We start from the raw sequence: 20,576 nt of genomic DNA on the forward strand, positions 1-20,576 counted from the left end.
TTTAACTGCTGGAACTGGAGCCCCTTCACAGAGGCGGCTTCAGTGACCCCACAGGTCACATTTCCCACCCTTTTCCCCTGAAGTTTCTCACCACTTTTCCCCTCACACTTCCCGCCCTTTTGTCTCCTCATATTTCCTATCATTTTTTTGGCTTTATATTTCCTGCCTTTTTTATCCTTATCTTTTGCAGCCTCTTTTTCTCTTCACATTTCCCCTATTTTACCCCTCACATTTCCTCTTCTTCTTTCCACCTCACGCTTCTTGCCATTTTGTCCCCTCACATTTTTCCCCCTCACACTTCCTGCCCTTCTGTCTCCTCACATTTGCCATCATTTTTTCCTCTGACATTTCCCACCTTTTCTCCCTTCCTTTTTTGGACATGTTCTTTCTCTCATTTCCTTTCTTTTCTGCTCAAGTTCCCTGTTCTTTTTTGCTTTCCATTTCCCTTTTCTTCCCTCACGCTTCCATCCTTTTCTCCCATCATGTTTCCTGCCCTTTTGTCCCCTCATACTCCCTTCCATTTGGTTCCTTCATGTTCCCCACCTTTTTCTCCCCTCACATTTCCTGCCCTTCTCTCCCCTCATGTTCCCCACCATTTTGTCCCCTTATTTTTTGTACCCTACTGTCTCCTCACATTTCCCACCCGCAATTCTTGCTCCTCCACACCAAGTTTCTCTTTTAGATTTAACGTAAGTGCTTCCATTTTGCTTCAAAAGTAGTGCACTATATGTGTAGGTAGAGTTACCAGTGTGAGCAATCATTATAATTTCTGTAATATATTTAAATAGACTGTTTATTTTATTTATAAAGCTTATATACGTACAGCTTGTTGTAATGCATTAAGAAACATGGTATGATCCGGAGATATACCCTCTGAGCTGCAGAGGGGTTAGACCCTTCCCCTGACTCTCCCTTGTAATGTTTTGCTATTGGTTGTAATTTGTAACCCTTCACCCTTTCCCATCCCTGTTACCACTGAAGATGAATAGATCACACGGACACAGGTCGAGGTGTGGTGAAAAGAAGAGCAGAGTTTATTTTTCCTCCCAGGATTTATAGGCTTCTGACCATGGCCAGGGATTGGATGGTCAGGATAACATTTTCTCACTGCACTGGCCATGAGAGATGCCCATCACAAGACATGTAACAGAAAGAATGTACACATATCTATGTTTACAGTTACTCTCCTGGGAAAGTCCTTAGAAAACTATGTCAGCAAGCTCAGAAGCTGAGTTTTCAGGGCGACACATCCCTTCAAAAAGCAGCACAGGGTGAGTCTCTTCCTCTTTTCTGCACCAGATCCCCTGAATAAATCTGGGACCTTGTCCCAGGAAGGAAAGAGCCTAGTATTTATCTCTAATCCTTGCTATTTAGATATAACTCCCGCCTCCTCTGGACCATGGCTGGGCAGAACACAGCCCCAGGGGAGCAGGGGACCACAATAGCAGTTGGCACCCATTGGTGGAGCTTTTTAGAGCCCCACCACGAGCGGCTGGAAACTCAGGTGTGGGTTTCGCAAGCCTGGAGGACATCAGCTACCTGGGGAGCTACAGTGCAGGCACAGCCCACAAGGAGGAGGCTGGCAGCCTTCTCAAGCCCAGAGAGGGTCAGTCTCAGGAACAGGGATCTTCTTACACTGCCCAAGACAACCAAGGACATAAAAGCGGTGAGTCAGACCGGCCAACAGCAACTTCATCCACACAGGTGTGTCTGAGTGGGAGGGTGAGGGCGGCTGCGGGCACCGAGCTGGAGTGCATGGGCTGGGCCAGCGGCCGAGTGGCAGGACCGGTCTTGACCCGCACCCGGCAAGTGGTGCTGCAGGTGAGCAGTGTCGAGGTTAAAATTGGCTGGACACGCACCCGGGACGGCAGCTTGGTGAGCATGGCCTGTGCGGGTGGCGGTGGGCAGCCGGGCGGTGAGGAGCGCTGCAGAGCCTGGCGGCTGTGGCAGAGTGGGCCCCGGGCCATGCGAGCGGTGGGCTTGGCGCAGAGACGGCTGCAGCGCATCACACGGGACACCCTTGTGTCCTGGGGTGACTTTATGATACTGGTATCCCCAGTCATCTGGTTTATGTTATATATTAAGTTCTGCACCTTTAAGACTGGCTTTGAGAGCAAGAGAGGGGGAAGAAGAAGCGTGCAGTTTGTGTTAAAGAAAAACATCACTCCCACACCTGAGTCTACTTCTGGGGCAGGGGTCTCATTGGCTCCTCTGGATATCTCAGCCCTCACTCTAGAGAAGTTGCAGACCATATAGAGGAAGCTTAACAGCTACACCTTGTGACACAGGCACGTGGGCGCCGCATGACCCGGCGGCCGTGGTGCGAGGGATGGGCAGCAGTGTTTTCCCACTAAAACCACGTGGCTGCATGACAGCCTCGGCCATGTGGTTTTAGTGGCTCAGCAGAAGCAGCTGCAGCTGGGCTTAGCAGTTTGTGTCTTACCCTGGTGTGTGTCAGGGGGCCGAACTGAGAGAAGCCTGCCACTGCTGGCTTTGTTGCTTTTACAGTGAAAGAAGATAAGAAACGAGTTGTGCTAACAGCTTTCTAACAGCAGAAATGGGATCTAAGATGTCTGCATCCAAAAAGAATTTTGAATCCAAATTGCAAGAATTTTTAAGTACCACAGATGTTACGATTTCTAAAAATAAGTTGAAACATTTTATCTCATGGCTGTCTCATAACTTTCCACAGCTTGACATGCTAGATGTAGATTCTGTCCCTGCATGGGATAGGATTGGAAACTTGTTGACCCAGTTTAGGGCAAATTTGGGAGAGATCCTCTAAATGGGGTTCCCCCAGGAAAGCAAAATTCAAATGATCCGTCCCCCCAACTGGTTCAGGAAAAAAGAGATTTCTTTGGAGAGAAGTGGAAAAAACTGTTTATTTAACAGAAATTGAATAATATGAAAAAATAAAACCACTCACTGTTCGATGGGATGGCAAATCCAGGAAGAAAAGTCCTTTCCATGGGGTGTAGCTCAGCTCGCTCAGGTTCTTATCAGTCCCTCCAGCGCTGGAAAGTGCCGAGACCCAGGCCCCAGTGGGCCACAGGCGTGAGCTCCCGGGTTTAGGCTGGGTGTTCAGTCCAGAGCAGGTTTGCACAGATCTAAGTAAAAAGGGAAAAAAAGGTCCAGGGAACTCCTCTGCCTCAGCTAGCTAAAACTAACTAAAAGCCAAAGAGAAACTCTGTCCCGCTGTCTGTCCGTGCTGCAGACACAACAGTCTAGGAGTGGGATGTGGGGGAGTGATGTTTTCTTCCAACACAACCTGTGCGCTTCTTCTTCCCCCCCGCTTCACTCTCAGAGCCAGTCTTAAAGGTGCAGAACTTAACATATAGCATAAACCAGACAACTGGGGATACCAGTATCATAAAGTCACCCCAGGACATTCCACCCTTTATCCCCGTATCGTCAACTTATTATCAAAATTAATATATATTCTAACTCTACAACACATACATTATATACAGACAAGGGCATTCATTCATGGTTTTCACCCAACAATCAGATCTCCCTGAGGTACACATCGTGTTGTTCCATCCTTCTGCATTATCCACCATGTGCAACCCGGTCCCTGAGCAAAGACAACCCCACGAATGGGTTTGTCTGTACTCAGGGTAGAATTGATCCAAACTGTCTTTCCTAACAAACCTCTGACATGCACCACTGGGACTTTGTCTCCATCTACTTTATGCAGGGGCTCAGATTGGGCAGGACCTGCTCAGTTGGTGGAACCTTGGGTATTAACTATCTGTCGCTGCCCGCTCGGCCCTTCACGCCTCGGCTAGCTCTGGCCGACATCAGCGGCAGGAGTGGGGAACCAGGCGAGCACTGCGTGGCTCAACCTGGAACCTCCAGAGCTCCTCTGCGCTCTGGCGCTATGGCTCACAGGGCGACACGAGTTGTGGCGAAGGGAGAAAGAGTGCTCAGGCTCTCCCAGTTTCCCAGGAACAGGTTTATTCCAACAGGTGTAGGGGAAAGAGACGAGGTACGGGGCTGGGATCACAGGGAAGAGGTCTGAGCCGAGAGACGGGGCACCTCCGTGCGCCAGGTTTTAAGGACTGTGGGCGGCCCATACAGCGACCAATGGGACAGCAGCAAGGGAGGAGTTGTGGGTGGGGATTACAATACACAGGACCGATGGCAGAGACCTGGAGGAGGGAAGGCAGTTGTACAATCAATAGGGCGTCGAGGAAGGGATGATAGGCAGGGAAAGAACTGGAACAAAAGGTGGGGTTTACATAGATTGATAGGGCTCGGGGGCAGGATTGCGGTGATGGATGGGGAACAATCTGGAAAAAGGAGAAGGGTTTACAATGATGGGCAACTGGGGACAAACCATTTTGGATGACAGGGGAGCAACTGGGGTAAACCAATTCTGAACTTAATAAAACTAAACAAATTGGCGGCAACATCTATCCAGGTGGCCTTTGCTAGATATTGCTCCCAGTTTTTGAAAGATCCCCTACCCAATGCTTTCAAATTGGTTTTTAACGGTCCATTGTACCTGTCCACTTTCCTAGCAGCAGGTGCATGGTAGGGGATATGGTACACCTACTCAATGCTGTGTTCCCTAGCCCAGGTGTTTTTAAGGTTATTCTTGAAATAAGTCCCATTGTCTGACTCAATCCTCTCAGGGGTGCCATGCCTCCAAAGGACCTGCTTTTCAAGTCCCAGGATGGTGTTCCGGGCAGTGGCATGAGGCACAGGGTAGGTTTCCAACCATCCTGTGGTGGCTTCTACCATCGTGAGCACGTAGCGCTTGCCTTGGCGGGTCTGGGGCAGTGTGATGTAGTCAATCTGCCAGGCTTCCCCATACTTGTACCTGGACCAACGCCCACCGTACCAGAGGAGCTTCAACCGCTTGGCCTGCTTGATCGTGGCACACGTCTCACAGTCATGGATAACCTGGGAAATACTGTCCATGGTTAGATCCACCCCTAGGTCTTGTGCCCACTTATAGGTGGCATCTCTACCCTGATGACCTGAGGCGTCATGGGCCCATCGAGCTAGGAACAACTCTCCCTTGTGTTGCCAATCTAAGTCTATCTTTGACACCTCTATCTTTGCAGCCTGATCCACCTGCTCATTGTTTCGGTGCTCTTCATTAGCCCTACTCTTGGGGACATGGGCATCTACATGATGGACCCTCACAGACAGTTTCTCTACCCTGGTGGCGATGTCTTTCCACTCATCAGCAGCCCAGACTGGCTTTCATCTGCATTGCCAGTTGGCCCTTTTCCACCTTTCCAGCCATCCCCACAGAGCATTGGCAACCATCCATGAATCAGTGTAGAGGTAGAGTTTTGGCCACTTCTCTCTTTCAGCAATGTCCAGGGCCAGTTGAACAGCTTTGAGTTCAGCAAGTTGGCTTGATCTACCTTCTCCTTCAGTGGCCTCTGCGACCTGTCGTGTGGGGCTCCATACGGCTGCTTTCCACTTCTGGTTCATCCCTACGATGCGACAGGAACCATCAGTAAACAGAGCGTAGCGCGTTTCTTCTGCTGGCAGTTGGTTGTACGGTGAAGCTTCTTCAGCCCATGTCACTTGTTCCTGCTCCTCTTCATCAGTGAGACCAAAGTTTTCACCTTCCGGCCAGTTTGTAATTATCTCCAGGACAGACCATGGCTCCCAGCTAGAGAATAGAGAACATTCTTCATATCTGGTTCTGTCCTAAATGGGCCAAGGGCTACTGCATGAGCAATCTCCTGTTTGATTTGGGCAAAGGCTTGTTGTTGTTCAGGGCCCCACTGGAAAATGTTCTTTTTGCGGGTGATCAGGTAGAGAGGGCTCACAATCTGAGTGTACTCAGGAATGTGCATCCTCCAAAAACCTATGGCACCTAAGAAAGCTCGCGTTTCCTTCTTGCTGGTCAGTGGAGACATCACAGTGATCTTGTTGATGACATCGGTAGGAATCTGACGCCGTCCATCTTGCCACTTTACCCCCAGGAACTGGATCTCCCGAGCACGTCCCTTAACTTTGTTCTTCTTGATGATGAAACCAGCTTCCAGGAGAATCTGGATGATTTTCTCTCCTTTCTCAAAGACCTCTGCAGCCGTATTTCCACACACAATGATGTCATCAATGTACTGCAGATGTTCTGGAGCCTCACCCTTTTCCAGGGCAGCCTGGATCAGTCCATGGCAGATGGTGGGGCTGTGCTTCCACCCCTGGGGCAGTCGGTTCCAGGTGTACTGCACTCCCCTCCACCTGAAGGCAAACTGAGGCCTGCATTCTGCTGCCAGGGGAATGGAGAAAAATGCATTGGCAATGTCAATAGTGGTGTAGCACTTCGCTGCCTTGGACTCCAGCTCATACTGGAGTTCCAGCATGTCCAGCACGGCAGCGCTCAGCGGTGGAGTCACTTCATTCAATGCACGATAGTCCACAGTCAATCTCCATTCTCTGTCAGACTTGCGCACAGGCCAGATGGGGCTGTTGAAGGGTGAGTGGGTTTTGCTGACCACCCCTTGACTCTCCAGCTCTCTGATCATCTTGTGGATGGGGATCACAGCATCTCGATTTGTCCTATACTGCCGGCGGTGCACCATCGAGGTGGCAACTGGTACTCGCTGTTCTTCCCCCTTCAGGAGTCCTACTGCAGATGGGTTCTCTGATAGTCCAGACAAGGTGTTCAATTGCTTGATGCTCTCTGTCTCTATAGCTGCTATCCCAAATGCCCACCTGAGTCCCTTTGGGTCCTTAAAATACCTGCTTCGGAGGAAGACTATGCCCAAAATGCATGGGGCCTCTGGGCCAGTCACAATGGGGTGTTTCTTCCACTCACTTCCAGTCAGGCTCACATCAGCTTCCACTAAAGTCCTGTGATCCCCCTGTCACACCAGCAATAGAAACGGATTCTGCCCCCACATGTCTTGATGGGATTAGCGTGCACTGTGCACCAGTGTCAATCAAGGCCTCATATTTTCGTGGTTCTGATGTGCCAGGCCAACAAATCCACACAGTCCAGGAGATACAGTTTTCTCTAGCCTCTACCTGGCTAGAGGCAGGGCCCCTCTAAGCCTGGTTATCCTTCTTGCCATGCCCATCTGTCTTGGAGGTTCCTTCAAGGGGATCAGACATGTCGTCATCATCATCATAATTGGCAGTTTGACTACAGGCTACTGGAGTGGCTTTCTTTTTGGTGGAACTTCCCCTCTGAGTCTTGCTGTCTTCTAATTCATGCACCCATTTTGCCAGAGCAGCAGTAGATCTTCCATCCCATCTTTTCATGTTTTCTCCACAGTCACGCAGGAAGAACCACAGCTCAGCTTGTAGCTTTTTCTCCCTATCTGAAGAACTTCTGCGTTGAGTACCAGGGCTCCTGGTCTGTACTGCCGAGACTGGAAGAAGGTCCTCCCTGAGTTTCTTGAGATTCTCCTCTATCTTGTATTCGAATTTCTGCAGATGTGTTTCCACAGCTGAAATTCTTGCATATATGGGGCTGTGCACGGTATCTGCATTTGCTCGGAGCTTCTTCGCCATATCCAGCATGGTCTCCTCCCTGTCATCCCGCTTCATCGTTGCTAAAGCAGAAGCATATTCTTGTGGTCCAAGTCGAACAAGTTTTCGCCACATCATGGATGCACATGGTACCAAGTCTGGATTTCTAGTGTTTAAGTCACCCACAAAGACAATCTCTACTATTGCCATTTCTCTCAAGCACTGAATCCCTTGTTCTATGATCTTCCACAGGGTTTGCTGCATATAGAGATCATCTGCGCACAGATATCTTTGTGCCACACTTCTCAGGACCCATTCCCAGAGACTATAAGGGTCTCATCATTCCTTGGTTGATAACTGGATCATGTGACAGGGACCCCCAGATGCCTCGCTTCACTACCATCCAGAACTGTAGCCTCACCTGCAGCATCCCACAGACAGACTAACCAATTAATCATAGATACATCAGCTCATCGAGTGTAATCCTTCCTTAGGCCACAAAGGTCCTTCAGGGAGAAGGGCTCACTAGTGACTTCTGATTTTGTGTCAGTTGCTGGTCTTGAGGGTCCTTCTCCCACATCGCCATTATCATCACCCACTGGCTGATTGGTTTTGGTTTTGAATTTCATGCCTCTTGTGGTAGGAGCAACAGACATTGGCTTAGGCTCACTGTCTGGTTTGGCTGCTGGCTTGGGCTCACTGTCTGGTTTGGCTGCTGGCTTGGCTGCAGCCTGAGTGACTGGGGTAGCTGCTGATTTATCTCCCTGCCCTACAGTATCTAGCACCGTGCGATAAGCATACGCTAGGGCCCAGCTTATTGCAATGAGATGTTTCTCCTTAGAATCATCATAGCAATTCTCTTCCAGATATTTCCCTACTTCTGGGGCAGGTGTCTCATTGGCTCCTCTGGATATCTCAGCCCTCACTCTAGAGAAGTTGCAGACCGTATAGAGGAAGCTTAACAGCTGAACTACCAGGAAAGTGGTATCCTTAACACTCAGGGGGAACTGGATATTCTCAAAAAGGGACATAACAGATTCAAAGGAGAAGAAGGAAAGGCTGAAAAGCCTCATCCCCTGCTCTTCCTCTGACAAACTGGGTGCAATTACCAATAAATCCCCAAAATGTGCTACTGGCAGCAGTACCCACAGTCTCTATACAGGGGAGGATGAGGAGGGCCCCAGGGCAGGGAGGAGGACGCAGCTCTCAGATATGGGGCGCGGGCCCTACAGAGACCCCAGAGCTTGCTGGTGGCCAGCATGGCTGCAGAGCTGCTGCTGCTGCTGCTGCTTTGCCAACACCATCTTCTGGCTCTCCAGTTCGTGACAGCATCCAGGACGTTTACATCAATAGTGGATTTGAAGAACATCAAGTATAAACTCAAAAACAAGGAGTGTATCAAGTGAAAACATTTGCACTTATAGCAAAGTGAAAATGCTTTCAAAGGGGGAAATTATAGTAAAAAAATTTAAAATCATAGAAAATTTGGGGAGTTAGAAAGAAAGTTAGGCTTAGCAAGCCCTGGGAAAAGGGTTAAAAGTAGGTCCTGGGAAATGTTAGACCTTGTGCTTGCTAAGATCATGTGAAACTGCACCTGTGTAGTTGGTATATGATGATACAATTGTTAGATATGATTAGATATAATTATTGTTTAAAGAATCATGAGAAACTATGTTGGGGGTTTGAGGGGGATCACAAGAAACGCATGCTTAGACAAAATCAATGTATACAATAGAGCAATGTAAGTTAAATAATTAATATGTAAGTTATATAACGATAGAGTATAAAACATGTTCGGTTCGAAACCAAGTCGGGTCAGATTTGAGTATGTGTATACCCCTGACATCCAGAGCTCTTTAGTAAAGCACCTTCATATAATCATTCCATGATTATGTGTTCCTGAACAGTAACAATAGAACTACAAGAATAAGAAACCAGAATAAAACTTTTAGAAACTTTTCTTTCCTCCACTTAACATTTTCTTTTCTCAAATGATACCATAGAGACAAAACCTGGGATGTTAAAGTAGTACTAACTATACAACAGTCTTTTCATCAGTCTTTGTAGAGACAGGAGCTTTTTCTTGTCATTTTATGGAGAGTTCTCTACAAAAAAACACAGTTTTTTCATGGCTTTTCATTTCCATGCCTGGCAGCCACCCAGAAAAACACTCTGCTATCATGCTTTCCTCTCATTTTCACACTACTCTGAGGTGCATTCATGGACTATGAACTCAATGTGTATTATTTTAAGGATGAGTTATTCAAAGGCAAAGGTTCTCTTCATTTGTCTCTGTGATCATCTCTGGGAACAGAGGTTTTCTTCTCTCCCTTGGGTTTTGAGCCAAGGGTTTTCATGAGCTCTTCTCTCTCGCTTTGCTCATGAATCTCATGGGATCACAGCTACTCTACCATCTGCTTACTTCATCAACAGAAACTTTTGCTCAGATTTACAGTTTGAATAGTTCATTCCCCCCAGTACTCTTTCATGAATTAAAGGGGTTTTTCAGAATATTATTGTCTATCTTCATGGCCCTACCAAAAGAATATTTCAGCTTATTAAAGCATCTCCTCATTCTCCATTTATCTGGAGCTCGACTCTTTCCCTTACTGACTTTGATGTTTCCTGTTGTCTCTTTACATGTTGATCTCTCCCACTTTCCTCTTTCATGTAGAGGGAATTTAAGTCTGCAGGTCTCATCTGTGTAGCAAAAGGGTTAAATCTGGCCCAAGCCATGACCAGGTGTTCATGGTGTGGATGTTTTTCAGCTGCTTTTCGGCCTGGAGCTATTTGTGCAGGCCATGGTGGTGGGGAGGGGGGTAAGATGTCAGCAGCCGTGGCCCAGTCCAGCCTAGGGCCAGGGGCCCCCCTGAGAAAGGCTTCAGCCACCCCGCTGGAATGGGACTCAGAAGGCATCCCAAGAAGCGCTGCAGCAGATCCTGCCCCCAGCCTGCAGCCAGGGGAGCCCCTCAGTCTCCATCCCCTGCCCAGGAGCTGCTGGGGTATTTACACATAAATATTTGAATATTTATGAGCCCAGCACTGGGCTGCACAGGCCACGGCGGGAAAGCAGGGCCAGCCACACCAGAGCTCTGATAGCTTTCAAAGCCGAAAACAAAAGGGACCCAAAGTTCCCTGGCTTGGGTTTAAAAGGTGGTATTCACAAAGGTGATATTACTTTTCAGTGGTCCAAAATGCTGTCAGTTCTGAGGACTGGCTAGGGGTAGCTATTGGCCTGATCTCAAGCAGACAAAAAACTCCCAGCAGCATCTCTCAAAAGAGTCACTTCCGTGGGAGTTTCCCACTTTTTTTTTTTCCAAATACCAAACTATCACATTCAATGGGTGAAAAAGTTTAGAGTTTAAGCTATATTAGAGAAAAAAGACAATATAGAGGATTTAGGGCATTGTCTCTTTCTCCTCCTTCTTCCTTCTTGTTTTCCTTCTAAGGGTTTTTGGGTAATAATGAATGATTAGATAAAGAAATCCACAGTGCAGCACACAGGTGTGGGGTCACTGGGTCACAAAATAAAATAACTTACTTAGCATTTGATTATTGGACAAATAGGCGCATAAAAGACTTCGGAAAGATTCCTCATTCTCTATTTTGCACCTTTCTATTTTAGTATATATAGCTCCTTGTACTCTATATATAAGTAATATAGATAAAGAATGAAGAAAGAAAAAACAACTAAGCCCAAACATGAAAAAACACTCTCTCTCTCATCAGTCTTGGTCCTAGGGAAAAAGAACCCAGCCACCAATGTTGCACCTCTAAAATTTTTTGAATGATTTGGGGTGATTTGGGGTGTTTTAGGGTGATTTTGAGAGTTTGGCAGGGATTCTTGAGGCAATTTTGGGGCTTTTTGGGGATGCCACTTCCCAAAGATCAAACTCTGAGGGGGTTAAGAGACACGGGAAGAAACCTCAGAGACCGGCCGGAACTAACTCATTAGATGTTAAAGCAGCTCTTACCACTCCCTTAAAGATCTCACTCCTGCCAAACTCCCTTTGGACTTTACAGATCTCTTTTATGTTTTGGTAAGAGAAAGGCTGATTATGTCTATTCACCCTTCTCTTACCGGTACATATGACAGGTGCAGCTGAGGGTATGGCTTCCTCTTCCTGATCCCTAGGGTCCCCATCCCCTGCATCACTCCCCCACTCCCCTACCCCCACGGGTACCAGGCAGGGGCCCAGCCCTCACACCATGGGAGTGGGGAAGGGGGATACCCCCCTACCGTGGGAACGGGCTGGGGGCCACCCCCCACCCCCTCCAGCGGGTCCAAGGAGGGGCCCAGCCCCCTCCCCTGTGTGAGCAGGGTGCGGACCTACCCCTCACCCCGTGGGAAGCGGGTGGGGACCCATCCTTCCCACTGTGGGAACGGGGTGGGGGAGCATGGGAACCAGGGATGCAACACCTGGGGGCAGGGTTGCGGGGTGATGTCATGCAAGGAGGGAACATGGTGGAAGGGATGGGATATCTGAGGGAAGGAAGGGGTTGTGGTAGGGGTAAGGGTTGGGGGAGGGGACAGGTGGGTAAAAGGGATTGTGAGAAGAAGAAAGGTAGGATGGAGGGTCCACCACGTGGCTGGTGCCATCTTGGCCCCCAGCCGTGTGGGGATAGGGGGGGTCTTTTAAAGTTAACAGTGAAACAGAGAAATTAAGAATTAGGAAATAAAAATAAAGAAATGCTTGAATAAAAGGGGAGTTTGACAAAAACCATACCCTGACACCCTGATCCCCTAGAACAGGAAAAGGGTCAGACTACAAGATAAGATAAGGAGCTAGAATACACAAACAAGATGCAAAGACAAAGGCACCACAAGATAAAGGGGATTCCTCAGACCCTAAGCCAGAAAGAATGAATTTAAAGTCCCAAAAGGTGGCCAAAGGACTGAAAGGGGCATGGAGCTAATTGTAATATGAAGTGAAGACAGGCGGGGTTAGGAAATGAAAATGTATTAGGCGTATCGTGTAAACCTAGTCTGTAAAAGATAAAAAGGGAAAACCAAATCAAAAAGGTGTGCATGCTTTTCGGAGGAGATATCCCACATGTACCTCAGCGCTGAATAAATTCATACCTGCTCTTATAACGACTCTGCGAGTTATAGAGTTCCTTTTATTCCACACATCATTTTGGGGAGCCAGGTAGGAGATCTCTGGCTGGCTGCAGGAGCGGCCAAGGAACGGATTCCCTGGCGCGCCCCCAGGACCTTTCCAGGAGGGACCCTGAGCCTCGGTTCACTCACCACGGGGACAGACAACAACCTGCCGGCCTGCGGATAAAGGTATGAATTAAATATCAAGGGAAGGGCTGCTGGTAAAGCAACCAGAGACGTCTGTCATACAGCACAGTCCCGGTGGGCCTGCAAGCAGCCGGCCGGGAGGGGCTGGAGACAGAGGGAAAGGGATCGATCCTGGCTGATAGCGCAGCCGACAGAGGGGTTCTCGCTGAGCTGATAGAGCAGCCCGCTAGCGACTCTGGGGGTGAGTCGAGCGAACCCTTGTTTTGTGTGAATGCTAAGTCTGGACACGTTGAGTCACTGAGTGTGTTTGGTGTGTGAATGAGCGAGTGAGACGCACCAGAGGTGCGGGGCGAGTGTGGAGCTCTGTCCACAGTTCCGACCTCGGGCGACTGAGGTGGCTGGAAAAAGGCGAAGCGACTGGAGTCAGTGTGGAGCAAATCCAAATGTAAATGAGGAGCGTTGTGCTTGAGTGTGAAGTGGTTAATATTTGTTTTAACCGTGGGTAGACACTGGTATTGTTGCTTTAATAACCATCAGGGCATATGCTTCATGTGCAAAGTGAAAACTCTGGAGTTTGTGTGTGGAAAGTCATATTGGGTGCCCACAAATTGCAATTATGTATGAGAGGAATACTGGGAAGAGGCAGTGGAATTGTGTGAAGAAAAGTTTGGGTGGAAACGGGACAGGACAAGAAAGGGAAACAATGGGCACTGGACAAAATAAAGAAATCCCTAAAGCAAGTCCACTGGGTTGTATTCTTGCACATTGGAAAGATATTGCTAGACATGGGGGAACTGAGAACAAGAGGGATTTAATCAAATTCTGTAAGGACTGGTGGCCACTATATAAATTAGATGAGGGAGCGAAGTGGCCACCTAGTGGAACTTTGGACTATAACACGCCATTGCAACTCATGCTCTTTCTCAGCAGGGAAGGGAAATGGACAGAGGTAACATATGCTGTTATGTTTTTCTCCCTTCAAAATCACCCCGAATGGCAGAGGGACTGTGGGATCAGGGCTCCCTCTGACCCTCTGGTATTGGCCCTGGAGAAGGAGAATAAGACTAAGAGGGGGAGGCTTAAGCGGTGTTGTTCAGCGTGTAGCATAGGGCAAAGATGCACAAAATCAGAAAAGGTTTACCAGACTGTGGCCCAGGAACAAGTTCTGGCAGATGATTTGTTTAAGCCTCCCCACATAAGACCAGAAAGGGATGAGGATGTGGACTCAGGGGACACAGACACCCCTCCAGTTGCACACCAGACTAGACAACAGACACACATATTACAGGCACTGCTGCGAGAGGCAGTGGCACCAGAGGGAGGAGTGGTATTGGTTAAGGTTCCCTTCTCCACAGTCGATTTGGAGGCATGGGAAAAAGTTGCTAAAAATTACCACAATGATCCAGTTAACACAGCTAAATGTCGGCAATATATAATAAAACAACACAATCCAGACTGGAGTGATATGCAATTATTATTGGATGCACTGACCAAGACAGAAAAACAATTAATTATTAAAACGGCAGGGGATCTGGCAGAAGATTATTATAAAACCCAACAATTGGATGTGAAAGATTATTTCCCACTCCAGAACCCAAAGTGGGATCCAAACAGATTAGCAGAATTGAAAAAACTAGAAAGCTATCAAGAGTAGATCGCAAAGGGGACGGAAAGAGCCATTCCCAAAACTATAAATAGGTCAGCCTTATATGCAATCAAGCAGGGGCCCTCTGAGTCACCATCCAAATTCCTCGAAAAATTGAGAGATGCCATGTGCCATCACACATCACTGGACCCTGGGTCTGAAGTAGGGTTACAGCAGTTAGTTAATTTATTCCTGGAGCAGTCTACGGGTGACATAAGACATAAACTCCAAAAGTTTCGGGGGACAGATGGGAGGAACTTAGAGACTTTGTTAGATGAGGCGTGGAGAGTTTTTAGTAACTGGGAAGAAGGATATAAACAAGGAATGAGGAAGTTTGTAGCTGTTGTAAGTGAGGGAGAGAGAGGAAAACATGGACAGGGATCATATAGACAAGGCCTGTCCCGACTGGGCAGAGACCAGTGTGCCATCTGTAAGAAATATGGTCACAAATATGGAAATATGGAAAAATCAGTGCCCAGAGCGGAGACAGGGTGGCTTCCAGGAAAAGGGAGACCGGGAAAAAGAGAAAATGATTGCATATGTGAAAGAAGATTGAAGAGGACTGGTAGATCTCACCCCAGAAGATCCACTGGTTATAAAATTGAAACTGGGGAACAAAGGGAAAGAGGCGGAATTTCTGGTTGACATGGAGCCAACATATTCAGCCTTGAATAAGACTTTGGCACCTGTGGGGAAGGATTATGTTGCAGTAATAGGAGCAACTGGTCAACCTGAAAAAGCATATTTTTGCAAGCCATTGAAGTAGAAGCTTGGAAAGCAATGGGGTATTCATAAATTCCTATATCTGCCCAGCTCCCCAAGACACCTTTTGGGTAGAGACTTGTTAGAACAATTACAAGTGACTATTAAATTTAAAAATGAAGAGGTTATTCTGGAGGCAAATGATGAACAGTACATAGAGTCATTGAGTTTAATGTTGACAGCCGTTCACACAGAGGGGGAAATTAATGAAGAAATAATAAATCAAGTATTTCCTGGAGTGGGCCTCCAATGTACCAAGGAGAGCAAAAAATGCACTTCCAATATTAATCAAACTCAAGGAAGAAAGACAACCAGTTAGAATTAAACAGTACCCCCTGAAAAGAGAAGATAAGGAAGGAATTAGTCCCATAATTGAAAACTTTTTGCAGTTAAGCTTGTTAAAAGAATACCCATCTGAGTTCAATACTCCCATTTTGCCAGTCCGAAAACCTGATGGGTCATACTGGTCGTACAAGGTCTAAGGGCTGTCAACAAAATAACTGAGGTTCTCTATCCTGTAGTCGCAAATCCATACACTCTGCTAACGTGTTTGACACCCAAGCTAACTTGGTTTACTGTTTTAGACTTGAAAGATGCCTTCTTTTGTCTCCCTACCCATGAGGACAGCCAGAAAATTTTTGCATTTGAATGGGAAAACCCCAAAAGTGGGTGCAAATCCCAGCTCACTTGGACTGTGTTGCCTTAAGGATTTAAAAACTCTCCTACTCTGTTTGGGGAGCAACTTGCCAAGGATCTGGAATTCTGGGAGGCTCCCTCAGAAGAAGAAAAGATATTACAGTACGTGGATGATATCCTCATAGCCACCTGGACAAAAGAGGCATGCATAGCCTGGACTGTAATCCTGCTAAACTTTCTGGGACTTCAGGGATACAGGGTATCAAAGAAAAAGGCCCAGGTGGTGAAGCCAAAGGTAATTTATCTGGGTTATGAGATCAGTGCTGGACAGAGGACTCTAGGGCAAGATCGCAAAGAAGCGACATGCCAAACCCCAAACCTCAAACACTGAAGGAGCTGCGAACATTCTTAGGGATGACAGGATGGTGCAGACTGTGGATACACAGCTACGGGTTGCTTGTGAAACCTCTGTATGCGCTCATTACAAGCAGGAACAGAGAACTCCAGTGGACAAAAGAGGCCACACAAGCCTTCCACCAGCTGAAGAATGCCCTAATGTCAGCTCCAGCGCTTGGACTCCCGGATGTAAGTAAACCGTTCTTCCTGTTTTCCCATGTGTAAGAGACGGTCTGAAGATTCCCTCATCTGTCTCACAACCGTCTCAAGGACAGAGACTGAGACCCTGAATATCACAAGGGACTTGGTTTGGGGCTTTGGGCCTAGCTGAGATGGATGTTTCCTCAGTGATTGTTTGCAGGAGGTTGCACGGTACACTGCCCTCGTTCCTGCTGGTGAACAGAGGCTTGGTAACCTGCGCAACGAGTTCTCCAGGACTCATGGCTCTCGTTCCTGCTGGTGAGCAGAGGCTTGTGCGTGGTACCCTGTGCAATGGGTTTTCCACAACACCTTGCCCTCGTTCCTGCTGGTGAGCAAAGACTTGCAAGACACGGATCGCTCTGTACCCTACACCTGCTCCCCGCGCAATGGAATTCATCACAATGATCATCAATCTCCTCTGGCTTTGGCCCTGCGCCCCTCGCTTTGCAAAAGACTATAAAATTATACCCCAAACTTACCTTCCTTTGAGATCTCCCCAACGGACAGAAGACTCTGCATCGTTGGACGGCTGAGTGGACTTTGACGTTGGTAGCTCTAATCCCCTTACTCTCTTTTCCTTATGCTTTGCTTTCTCCTTTCTCTCCCTCTATCGCATATTCGTGCTGATGAACACTCCATAAAGTGTGTTTTGCTGTTTAAGTCCTTGCTTTGCTGATAATCTTTTGTACTCTAAGACTGACTAAAAGAACCACATCACGAATCCCACCTTGTGGATCGTGACACCATGAGAAGCAAGGAATTGCCCTGGGGATACAGGCCCAGGACTTGAGTCCGTACCAAAGAGCAGTTGCTTACTTCTCCAAACAACTAGATGCAACAGCCAAGGATGCCTTAGAGCTGTTGCTGCAGTGGTGCTGAATATTCAGGAACCATGCAAATTCACCCTGAGCCAGAAAATGACTGTATTGAGGGTACTTGGGCAACAACAACAAGGAAGAGTTGGGGCCAAGAGAACATTTTCCACCCAAGGAGTGCCTTTGATTTCAGAAAGCAAAAGATTCTGGTTCACCTTGTACCCCAGGTGCGCTGCCTCTTCCTGTGGAGTTTACATTAATGAGCTAAACTGATTATTAGAAGAAGTAGAAAGTGATGCTGTTAAACTGTCCAATAGCACATCCTGTGAGCTCCAACAAACATGACTGGGGACTCCAATAGAACTGCAGGGCCTTGGATTATCTGCTTGCTGGCCAAGAAGGAACCTGGGCTATTACAGGACAGGAATGTTGCACTTCTGTCAGTGCTGGGTTTGAAGTCCAACAGTCAGGAATCACCCTGATAGAAAGAGCAGTAGAAGAGTGGCAAAAAGAAAATTCTTGGTGGGATTGCCTTCATGGCTGCCAGATTGGAGGCTGCTACGAAATGCATTTGTGGAAGTCACCGTAACCACTGCAGTGTGAGCACTTGGTGTATTACAATTCCATGTCAGAGCTGCTGTGACACTTTGTACCAGGAAACAGAGAACTGAAACTTGTCTTAAAAGAGACACAGTCTCAAGAAAAAGTGGGGATTTGATAAACAACAGAGAATAGCAACTAATTAGGCATGTTTTAAAAGGAATGGGAATTACAGCTCTGAGTAATGAACCTGAACAGCACTGTAATTAAAAGAATTTAATTAAATTCTGTAAAAAGAACAAGAGGTGATGCCTTTATGCCTCACACCTAAATCTAAGACTCAATTATTAAAAGAATGGTTATGAAGGTTGAAGTTCATCTGTAGGTCAAAGCACTGACTGAAGAACCAAGCCCTGAACATCAGGCCCTGACTGAGGCCTGAACAACAGGCCCTGAGGCAAAGGTGCCCTCTAGATGAACCAAATGTTGTATTTATATCTGCTCATTAATGAAGCATTGTGAGCAACGTGACCTGTATATATTTGCATTGGTGAAATGTGGATTTATCTTTCTAATGGAAAACTGCTCGGAGTATTCACAGAGTTCTTACAGAGGTAAAAGTGAACTTCACTTTATTTCTATCTTTAGCACACTCTTATAGGGTCCTACACTGTTAGCATGGTTTAATAAGCTACTATTGACTAATACATTTTGTTTATCATTCCTTTTCTTGTATACAACATGATTGTTTTTCTTCATTCTTGCTGCTCTAGGAAACTTCCAAGGACACTGTCTTTGGAATTGTGATCTGGATTGAAAGCTGAAAGTGCAGACAGGCTTTGACTAAAATATCATGCCCTTGCTCTGTTAAAATGTTCTCCTACATCTTTCTGTATTTAGAAGCCAGACAAGGCCACATCTGGCTTTGTTCGGTCAAAGTCAACTCCCTTGGTTCCTCCTCGAGACCTGGCCAGGCTTTGGGAGAAACCAAACAGGAAAATTAAACCAGATGTTCCTGCACTAGAAGCACTGTCAGTTTTATTCAACATTGCTGGGCTCTCTCACAGTAAGGCTGGAAGCCTCACCTGTGTCTGGATGCACCTGCAGGAATTCCCAGTGTCCAGGAGTTGCTCTCCAATCCTTGGCTGTGACAGCTTCCCCCAGCTGATGTGTGGATCTGGGTGATGGTAAAGGCTGAGGGGAACTGATGATGGATCTTTCTAAATCATTACGGGCAAGCTTTGGTAGTGATGATTGGGTGCATTGCTGAGCTTATCCTTTTGTGATTCTTTGGAGTTTTGCATTATATAAATTACACAATTCCTTAAATTGGTGTCTGTGTCTTCAGTGCTAACGCTGCCCACTGGTGTAACAGGGCCCCCTCCTGCCTAACTGTTACCTGGGAAGAAAAGAACCATCACTTCAAGTGTCCCCTCCTTTCTGCCTTCTTCCCCCCATGTTATACACAGAGTGTGATATCCTATAGTCTGGGATGTCCCTGGGGTCAGTTTGGTTCATTTGTCCTGGCTGTGTGAAAAGCCTTGTCTCTGCAAGCTCAGCAAGAGCCAAACCATCTCTGTGTGATCAGCCCTGTGCTCAGCACCCGACCCCAGCAGTGTCTCAGTGCCAGCATCCGTGGCACCAGTCCTCACAAGGGGTTTCCATGGCAACTGCCAGGACAGGCAACCCAGGTGCGGTATCCCAGTGAGGGTTGCCATGGAAACAGGTCCCAGCACTGACCCTTTCTGTATGGCTGAGCTGGCCTTTGGCCCTGGCAGTGGCGTTTGCTGCTGGTTCTGCGGTGCCTGACCAGCCAGCGTGGCACAGGGCAGGTGGCCATGGCACAAGCCCCCAGCACAGGGCTCTGTCCTCTGGCTCTGGGCAGTGACAGCAGCATCCATGTCCAGTGTCCATGGTAACAGCCCCTTGCAATGGCCAGTCCAGGTTGGGATGATAATCCACCCAGGGCAGCTCTGCAGTGCCCTTCCCCAAAGCCTGTCTGCACAGAAACACTTCCAGGGCTCTCTGCATTTCCCTTCCCTCACTCCTGGGTCACTCACACACCTCCCAGCAACCCACTTGGTGCTTTCAGCTGAAAGGAGTTTAAAGTTGCTCTGTCCTTCAGCATTTGGTCTAATTCTGCCCTAAACCAACTCAGGATTTGTGTTTATTGTACAACTTCCTGCATACTGAGAGGGATGATGGGTTTGTCTTTACAAACAAGATGTGGGTCTGCTGATAAAATGAAACTATCACTGAGAGTTAACAGAAACAATGGGATGGACTCCACTAAAAGATGAAAGAGGCACTGAGGAAGCACCACGAATTCCACAAGAGTTAAGAATTAAGGGATTATGCATTGGGAGCAGGGGAGGTATCCCAGGTATTGGGCATTCTGGGCAGTCTGTACCTCTCAAGTCCCTCAGCCTATGGGGAAACAGAGAAGAGACATAGGGCCAGGAATTAGGATAAAAGGGAGGCTGCACCCTCCAAAAATTTGAGAGACCCCAGGGGAATGCCCCATGGCCTCTCCCTTTATTCGAATAAAGTAAAAGGACTCCTCTGTCTCCTTTTTGGACATAAACCTCTGGTGTTTGTGGATTAATTTTCCTGACAATACCTAAACCATTCCTTGCACGGTTCTGCCTTGGAGGCAGCTTGGCCTTGGAACACACTTGAGAAGGGTGTCCATTTCCAATGGGGAAACTCGGGAGTTTTAAATTGCTTCAAAAAATAAAAGAAAACCCCTCTTTGCCTGCATACAGCCAGTTCTCTGAGCAAAGCAGGTCCTGGGTGAGTGAGGAGAGACAGGATAGGGCTAGGGAGTGTGGAGCAAGGTTGTCCACACTGGGTCAGACCTCAAGGCACAGCTTCTCTGACCTGGCCA

General features: G+C 47.5%; 1 long non-coding RNA gene across 1 annotated transcript; it reads left to right on the forward strand.

Moving 5' to 3' along the window:
• Positions 1-1,201: 1,201 nt before the first annotated feature.
• Positions 1,202-19,018, forward strand: LOC147648765 (uncharacterized). The gene is made up of 4 exons (XR_015279843.1): positions 1,202-1,271; positions 1,375-1,666; positions 12,597-12,736; positions 15,686-19,018. It is a non-coding gene; the product is annotated as an uncharacterized LOC147648765 (long non-coding RNA).
• The last annotated feature ends 1,558 nt before the right edge of the window (positions 19,019-20,576 follow it).

The sequence above is a fragment of the Cyanistes caeruleus genome, chromosome 30, assembly GCF_971803275.1.
Source record: "Cyanistes caeruleus chromosome 30, bCyaCae1.hap1.1, whole genome shotgun sequence".
Classification (NCBI taxonomy): domain Eukaryota; kingdom Metazoa; phylum Chordata; class Aves; order Passeriformes; family Paridae; genus Cyanistes; species Cyanistes caeruleus.